General features: G+C 40.2%; 1 long non-coding RNA gene across 1 annotated transcript; it reads right to left on the bottom strand.

Moving 5' to 3' along the window:
* Positions 1 to 4,212: 4,212 nt before the first annotated feature.
* Positions 4,213 to 5,940, bottom strand: LOC147659654 (uncharacterized). Its single transcript, XR_015307192.1, has 4 exons — positions 5,880 to 5,940; positions 5,158 to 5,238; positions 5,004 to 5,070; positions 4,213 to 4,337 (listed from the first exon to the last, which is right to left on the bottom strand). It is a non-coding gene; the product is annotated as an uncharacterized LOC147659654 (long non-coding RNA).
* Positions 5,941 to 9,137: the final 3,197 nt, after the last annotated feature.

The following is a 9,137-nucleotide window of genomic DNA, read 5'->3' as shown; positions in this document are numbered from 1 at the left end:
TACCATCTCAGTTATTATTGAAAGGCATTTACACATTTTAAGCAGACTATGTTTTAAATGTTACTAAGAACAGTGAAAGGGTTAGTGGTGTTCAGAGTGTCTCAATCCCTACAGCTCTCCACTTTTACACCACATGCTTCTGCCGTCTCTGAGTTAGAGACGTCCTTTTTCTCCTGATATTTTTCTGACACTCACCATCTGCTCATCTCACTCCTCTTCTTTTTCCTTTTCACAATCTCCTGCACGTACTTCTTTGCATTTCATTTCCTCACCTCTACACACCCAGCACACCCGCTCACCTTCAAGCATTGCCTTTTCTTGAACTTTAGCCATGTATTTTGAAAGCTATGTACTTCATTCACACACTTTTGCAAATAATCATATTTACAGTTGGCACACCATACTCTAGGTGCTGTATAGAAAAGCTAAAGATTGGATGAGCATTTAATCTGAACCCATTAATGATTGACTGATGGGCATAGTGAGAAATTCACACAGCCTTCAACCTGAACTCCACAGCTCTCAATAATTTCCTGTCATAAACACCCACCCACAACTGATACTTACCAAACATATAGAGGCATCTCTTTTTACACTGCACACTATACATAAGTAATATGCTGCATAAAAAGCTACATAAACATACCTTTGAAAAAGCAAATAAGCTTAGGGAATTCAAGAATGAATAAAAGTGAAATGCAAACAGGATCATCGTCACTCTTCACAGGCTGAGAGGCCAGTGTCTGTTTTTTAGGTCTCGCACAAGCAGCGCTTGCGCTGTCTCTTCGAGACATGCTGAATTGAGTATAATCTTTAAGCTCTGCCCATTTTCAGCGCATCTTTTCATTTGGCTCCTATTACTGTCCTTTCTCAACAGTGGCTTTTGAATAGACTTTGTAGTCCCTCCTTAGTACCTCCCTCTCTTCTGTTGTTACCTCCCATAAGGACAGCTCCGCTTACATGAGTCCTTACTCTTTAGGGTTCATTAAGAGTTAGTGAGCACTATTTAGTTAATTAATGTGTTGTTTGTAGTTGCTGAAGGAGGCACCAAGCAGAATCCACATGTTTTCCAGGCGCAACGTGGCGCCCAATCATGGACGCCACACTTTGTCTTTAACCCCTTGGCTGCTAGGTGTTTTCCCCTCCTGTGCTGACTTTTTTTTATTATCATTTTACATGACGAGCTCAGCTCGTCATCAGCACAGCTCAACCGTGCCTCATGACGAGCTGAGCTCGTCATGAGCATGGAAGGGGTTAAAAGACGCTCCCTCCCTTCCCCTCCAGCTCCACTCCATTTTAAGCAGCACGGCACACCGCACTTCATCTTTAACAATGGCAGCTGTGCATCTTTCTTTTCCTAACCGTGGCTCGCCAAACTCTTTTTTTTTTATATTGTATATTTCTACAAACAGCATGGCACACTGCTCTTTATCTTCAACAATGGTGGCTCACCCAATTCTTTTTTAATATTATGTTTTTTTAAGGAATCCGGCACGCCATTTTCAAACAACCACGGCCCAGCATTCTTTTACTTTCATAAGCAACTGCTGGTTAACAACCAATATTTTCCATGCTGTTTAACGTTCTGGCTGCTCCCTGAAGCAGTCCTTGTTTAGTTACGGATAGTCATTTTCCACCTGTCCCTTTAACATGAGGCAAATAACAGCCTAGGGCTTCTCAAACATATAAGCCTGCTTCATTTCTGCAGGGAACACCACTTATTGTTGCACAGGATAATACACTAAAAAGATTCACTTCCTGGAGCCTTCCGGCCATGATTAATATCATTCCATCAGAATAATTAACTGTTAGGTTCCTTGTCACCAAAAGGCTAAAACAGTGTATTTCCCTGTATATGTTCTTTAGCGCGAGCCTTACCGTCTCACCTTAACTATTATCATGTCCAATAAAGAATCATGAGGCAGAATGCCAGATGTATGTTTTGGAGGCATGCCACAATTTATTTACATCCCAGTACCAAAGAACAGGCTAGGCTCAGTACAAAGTTCAGAGCACAAGGGAAGCAGCGTTGTTTTTTTCCATGAAGAAGCATGCACTTGTGTTGGCACCTCTGTGCGTATACCCTATACCCATTTACTTGTTGGTCTTAACATTTGTTGTAATGCTTAGATATTAAGCAAGTGAAATGCAAAAAAAAAATTCCCAAAGCAAGGAAAGGGTGCTTTCTCACAGGCTGTTACCAGGTGTCCGAAAGGGACCCCTATCAGCCACAGAAGGTACTGCACCCTTACTGCAATTATTTTAAAAAAAGATTGAAGCTGAGCATTCGTTTCCATTAGTTTTTTGGGAAGTGAGATGCTAAATTAACAGCAATGGTGCATTTTTAACACGCAACCTAACAAAAATCTCACTTCCAATAAAAGCAAATTGAAACATATGCTCAGCTGCAAACTTTCTCGTTTTAATTGCATTAAGGGTGCAGTACCTTTTGTGGCTAATAGAGGTACTTTACAACTCCCAAGGGAAACCTAGTAACAGCACCCTTTCCTTGCTTGGTAAATGTACTTTTATTACTTATGCTACTGCTGGCATATTTTTTCACACAAAAAAAGAAAGAACGTACATTCTTTTTGCAATGCAAATAGCTCACACTTTCACTAATGCAAGACCTGTTGATTGTAAATGGTTTGTTTGATGGCTGCAGCTGTAGCCTGGTGGTGGGACAGAAGGTCGAGGCAGGATAATTACAGATGCAGCATCGACCCCACCAGGCTGCCACCCACCCCAGCCCCCAGGTGGGCTGAGCCCAGCATAGGGTGACAAGAACAGCATTCTTAGGTGAGCGCCTGCACATAGTGAGAGGGGAGAAACAACGAGGCAAGGCTCAGCAGAGGGTGACGGGAGCCACGTACCGAGACCAAGCTCTGCAGAGAGCGAGAGGCGAGACACGCTTAGGCCGGGCTCTACATCTACTTTTCAGAAGCGAGACAAAGAGGGCAGACGCAGCTCTGTGTGACGGGGAAAGCCCTGAAGGTTTTGTGATGCGAGTAGAACGTGGAGAGGTGTAGAGAGGCCAGTCTCTGCAGCTGATGAGGTGAGGCCTGATGTCCCAGCGGGTGTGGCTGGGCAGAGGAGCTCAGAGGTCAGGCTCTGCACCCAGTCTCACAGGGAAGAGCAATACAGTGGACTGTGAGAGGGAAAAGGAGCACATAGACCAGACTCTACAACCAGTGTGACAGGGCAAAGTGCACAAAGTCAGGGTCTCCAACTTGTGCGACCGGTACGGTTATGAGGGGCGCGAGACACGAGATAAGAACGGATTGAGGATCAATGGGTTCACCATGGCGTTTCCAATCAGAGGGTCCGAGGAAAGGTTACTGCTATGGGGCCAGGCCCATGCAGTGCAGATTATGGACATGTTTACAATAACATTTGTCATAATGTTCTGCCAAATTCTGAGAGTAAAAGTGGGATATAGTCCAGTATCCGCTATGCTACGCTTTCGGAACTCCGACTTCCCCTGCACCGACTCATGGAGAGGGCAGGTGCCGTATCGCAAAGCCCACTGACTGGCTTTCAGACAAGCAATGGGGTTCAAGTAGTTTTGAAGAATCCAGAAAAAGTAAATTTGGGGAACACATTTATTCTGCCCGGTACAATACCTGAATATCAACTTTTAGATATCGGACTACCAAAATGTCTTAGGTAGATCATGAACTAAAAAAACATTACGATGAGAAGTACGTATTGGCAAGTATACATTTCATGTACTTAACTTCACATCTGTACACCGTGGCAATATATATCAATGTATTTGTGCTTGATATTCGGACATACAACTCCCACCCACTAATGATACATACTAGAGAGGTTGTTACAAACAGGGGAAACCCAATAGACCCTTGTAGGCTTGGGCAATATGCGATTTAAGTCAGAAAAGGCTACAAGGGTTTTATTTCTGAACTGTTCGGTTTGAATTATGAGTTGTACCGCAGTAAGAAACTCTGAAGTATCCACAGGATAACAATCTTAAATTAATTAGTGGAAGGAAACACAGAGCAAAGAGAAATATATTTTGAACAAAGTTTTTTACTTGAAAAACAAATTACTGGAGATAGATACAAACAAATCAATTGTAGCATAAAGTCATGAACAAAGATAGGCCAAATTCGCTCTATAGTTCATGACACCAAACATCAACTCCTAGTTAATGAAGAAAAACAACCCAAATTAGTTAATAAAAAGTGGTTGTAGATTCGTGTTTGCAAAACAACATTAAAGGAGATGATGAACTGTCGACGTTTCGGTCTTGGTTGCAGGCGTCAAAAAGACCATCATCAGGACGATGTTTATTCAGATGCTGAAAAAAGGACTCCCTATATAAAACAATAGATTCATATTATAAACAAAATATAGTACTAAAATTATTTCATACAAATAAAAGCTCTGTGATTAGTTGAAAACACATTCCATATTTATTTAATGGGCCTTACCCCTTCCTGGTATTGCCCAATAGGAGATTTTAAAAAAAGTACCAATCAGTCAATATGACTTAATTCTATTTCAATGGGTATTGCACATATTAATAGCATAATACCAAAAGAAATACTGTTTAAAAAGTAAAAAAGAAATATATCTTTTAAGAAACATTGTAAAAAGCAAAATTCAATCATTTGTCAATGTATGATGACTTATCTAAATAAGCCCTTAGATCGCAGAGAATAAAGAATGTATCTATTATTACATTTAGTTTGCTATAAAACTATCTAGCAAGCGTTTTATACAGCCTACAAAAACAAATTTAAAAAAAACAATCTCATATAATGACAATGGTTCTGTGACATAGGTTTTAAATAAAAGAGAAAGCCCAAATACATAATGATTAGTATGGTCGATTTATCATCATGAATAACCATTGGAAAAACCAAAGGGTATAGAACATTCCAGATGGCCCGGTGTTAAATGCCACCTAAGAGGGACTGGTGTGTCTATCTATATGTTAGACTCTGGGAAACTGAGCCCACTGACAAAAAAATTCCTACCTTAGAGTATAAGAGTATAGGCCAACTCCATAGGTCTGCAAGAGTTTGGTTGATAGCAATTGAAATACTGAGAAAAAAGAAACGGATGGGGCATATTACTTTCAGTGAATTTGGATACGATCTGTAACAATGTCTCTCTGAGAGTTGTGCCTACCTTAATAAAGAAAAGCAAACATCAGTTGGTCATAGTAGGGAAACAACTGTTTGCTTGAATCGAGGGTGTAGAACGATTATTCTGTAAAAAATTAATGAATTACTTAGAATGACCAATGGTTCCGAATTCAGCATTGTTTAGTGAAAAAAGTCGTCTTATTATAGGTTTATGATTCGCTAAACAGGAACTAATGGTGAAAAAGTTACGTTACATGAACAGAGAGGACGGCTAAAGGCTGGACGTTATTATTTGCTCACTAAATTTGCATGACTTTCCATATGAATGAGAATGCCCTGTTGCAGATGACTGCGTCTAAATATCACATAGTGGCTTGAAGAACTAACGTGGCTTAGAATTGAAAGATGAATTTAGCTTTGGTCACTCGCTGCAATAACAATATAGGTGAAGGTGCTCAAGGACATAGATGTAAAAGGCGGCTTGGAACTAACGATTAATGCTGACTACCCATATAAGTGAAGGTAACCTGTTGCATTTGGTTACGTTTAAATATCATTAGGTAACATGATGAACAAAAGCGGCTTAGAGCTAAGAATTGATATTAACATAAGTTACGCTGCCCTAGGACGTAAGTGTTAAAGGCGGCTTGGAAATAAAAGTTAATGCTCGCTATACTTACTCGCTGTAATTAAGATGCGAGTAAAATTAAATTAACTCAGTTGTTTGAAATGCTTCAAGACAGCGGAGCTCGCAGAAACACTTACTTCAGAGAGCAGCTCGGTCGGCAAAATAGAGTATCCTGACCCGTTCATCTGTTGAAGTGATAGCTCTGTTTGTTGCCGGTTTTTAAAGCCGGTGACCCGGAAATGGTTTATTGTTCAATTATGAACACAGTCCGAACTTGATTAGAAAGTTGTTGGCATGAATGGTAGGATTGCATAATACATGCATCTACATGCGCCGCACACATATAAGCTTTTGTTATTGTGGAACTCAAGGATTACAAAAAATATATTTAATCCTCGACCCGGTTGTATTTAAAAACTCGTGTGTGGAAGCAGCGGCGGCCATATTGGGTGAGGGTCCAAATAGAAACATAGCTATTCTTATTACGCGAATGGCCTAATGATCCATCCTCTATCTGTACTGGAATAATCATTGCAAGAACTAATTAAGGAAAAATGATAAGGGGATGTTGGAATTCAGATGACAAATCGATCATTTACAAAAATCACATCATTTTTACATCACAACATAGAGTACTTTTATTTACTGTGGTGAAAGGAATTGCCTATATGGTGACTGCTAAAGAACAGGGCATTTTAACCATGTTGGTTAGTTCAGGCAAGCTAGAGCTTGCCACTCTGTGCAAGAATTAAGACCCTTTTTGACCGAATCTGCCAAGCAAATCCAGCGCTGTTCCTTTAGGGTCAATAAATGGTCCACATTCGGTTGTCTAATTGTGGGCTTAATGACCTCTACAACCCACCAGTGGAGGTCGTTTTCACTGTGGTTGTTGGCTACAAAATGTTCCACTAGTGGAGCATTTTCTGTTTGACAACGAATTCTGGATTGATGTTGCAGAATTCTTTTTTTAATTTGTTGAGTAGTCTTGCCAAAATATTTGAGTCCGCACGGGCATTCAATGCAATACACAACATTAGTTGTGTTGCAGTTGGAAAAAATTTTGAGCTTAAAGTTTTTATTGTTTAAGTTAAATTGCTTGATGTTGGAGGTGGTGTTACAAGCTGTACAGTGGTTGCATTTGTAATGCCCCTGTAGAGGGCTTAATTGTCGCATGTTGTTTACTAAATCAGTGTCTTTATTCTTGTATGCATGGACAAGTCTATCTCTTAGGTTTCTGCCCCGTTTAAAGGCAAACATTGGTTTGTTAACCAATTCTGGTAAGTCCGAGAGTAGGGGCCAGTGTTTGGAAATCACTTTTTTGATTGAATTACTAGAAGTGCCAAAAGTCGTGACACATACTAACTTAGGTTCCGTAGTTTTTGTTTTAACTTGTAACAAAGAGTCACGATTATTGTACCACGCCCGCTTGAGAGATTGCTTGAGCAGTTTATTTGGATAACCTCGAGATAACAATTTTTGTCTAAGTATTTGGGCTTCTTTAAAATAATCTGTCCTTCTGGTGCAATTTCTACGTAAGCGTGGAAATTGGCCAAAGGGTAAGCCATCTCGTAGGGCTTGTGGGTGACAGCTATTGTATTTTAAAAGAGTATTTTTTGCCGTGGGTTTGGTAAATAAGGTTGTGAATAAAGTTTTTTCTTCATTGACCTTCATGGAGATATCCAAAAAGTCTATGCTTTGGTTATCCGATATTAGAGTGAATTGTAGGTTGGAATTTTTAGAGTTAATCCATTCGTGAAACTTATTAAGTTCTAAGAGAGTGCCATGCCAAATGAAAAAAATATCGTCTATGTAACGCAGCCAACATCTAAGATGGGCTGCGAAGGGGTTGTTTGTGTCATAGATGAACTTCTCCTCAAAATCGGACACGTAGATATTTGCTATGTCGAGCGCAAAAACTGAGCCCATGGCTACTCCTTTTAGTTGTTGGTAGAAGGGACACACAACTGGACAGTAGGGTCATGGGCCAATCAGTAAATCCTCCAGTGTGGCAACGGATCATTTGTTCTCTACAGTGATGTGATGTGCCATTAGCAGGCACCCCTGTCCATCCCTGGAGATGAAAGACATGGTCTCAAAAAAGACTTCATGTGATTCGGAATACAGATTATGTCCACATAACAAGGTCCTAAGTTATGTCTTGAGACTGTAGAAAAGCTAAGATCATTTCAAGCTTCCAGGTACAGAATCCAGCTGGAAGCAGCCAAATAGAACATATTCCTGAGAAGTTTTCAGGTCAAGGGATTGAGTCAGTGATTGTCTGGTCAGTGCTTTAAATGGAGATAGAGAAGTGCAGGTCCTCAAAATGTAGAATACCTGTTTGCTCCTGAGAAGTGCCAGTACTCTACCATTAAATGTATCGCGGCAGTGCTAAGAAGTGCAGGTACTGTCCCTTTCAAATTAAAGAAGTGCCGGACACTACCTGCCCATTAAAAGCACTGTTTTTGATGACTCCATTACTTGAAGTGATTTATTCATATTTTGATTCGTTAAACCTGAAAGTGGATTAGTTTCTCACTTGTGTCAACGAAATCAAAATTCTTGTAAGAAAGGATTAAAAAGAATTTTTCATAAAAGGGTGGATAAATTAAAGCGCCTCCAAAATCGGTGTAAAGTAAACAAGATAAGGAGCTGACTAAATGTGACTTATTCAGTACTTTGTTGGAGAAAAAGTCAGTTTTCTCAAAACGTTGTTTTGAAATATTTACTCGGAAGTGGCGTGAGCTAGTGATGGCCTTGACTTGGTTTTAAAGACGAAGGCTGTATTTATTTACCGAAACTCCAAAGGTACCCGGCAGTTAAGCAGTTTAATAGTAAATAAAAATTGCTGGTTCACCTAGTTGTTTATGGCGAACTACATCAGATAAGGATATAGTCAGAAATATGTATTCTCCTGAGTCAGTCACCGTGATATCACTTTTAAGGATCATCCTGATATTGTGTATGTTTTCTCTGCCCTGGTTATTTGCTCTTGTCCCAAAATCATCTCTATCTGTTACTCCTCGCTCCCTCCTCTTGATGGGAGATTATTGAGGGGGGCTGTAGGTTCTGTAAGCCATGATGGATGTGTTCACCTGGGGATGTATGTGCCATTGAAAGTGAATTTGATTTGCTAGATTTAGTTTCTTTCACAAGAACCGTCGGTTTACATTCTCCTGGCAAGTATGATTTTGTAACGTATAATTAAGACAGATTGCAAAGTGAGTCTCCAGCTATAACTCAACATAGAGCTGCCTGTGATTGCCTGGTGTGGATGTGTGTGCATTCTCAGGCCCTACACATGTCCTCATTATGTTGGCAACCCCCATGAGGAAGGCTTGCATGAATATTGTGTGGTATGTGGAATGTCTCTACAAAATATCCTTTCTCCTTCCTTT

The sequence above is a fragment of the Lissotriton vulgaris genome, unplaced genomic scaffold (assembly GCF_964263255.1).
Source record: "Lissotriton vulgaris unplaced genomic scaffold, aLisVul1.2 SCAFFOLD_453, whole genome shotgun sequence".
NCBI lineage: Eukaryota > Metazoa > Chordata > Amphibia > Caudata > Salamandridae > Lissotriton > Lissotriton vulgaris.
The sequence above is the reverse complement of the archived record's forward strand: the minus strand, read 5'-3'. Positions and strand labels throughout refer to the sequence as shown.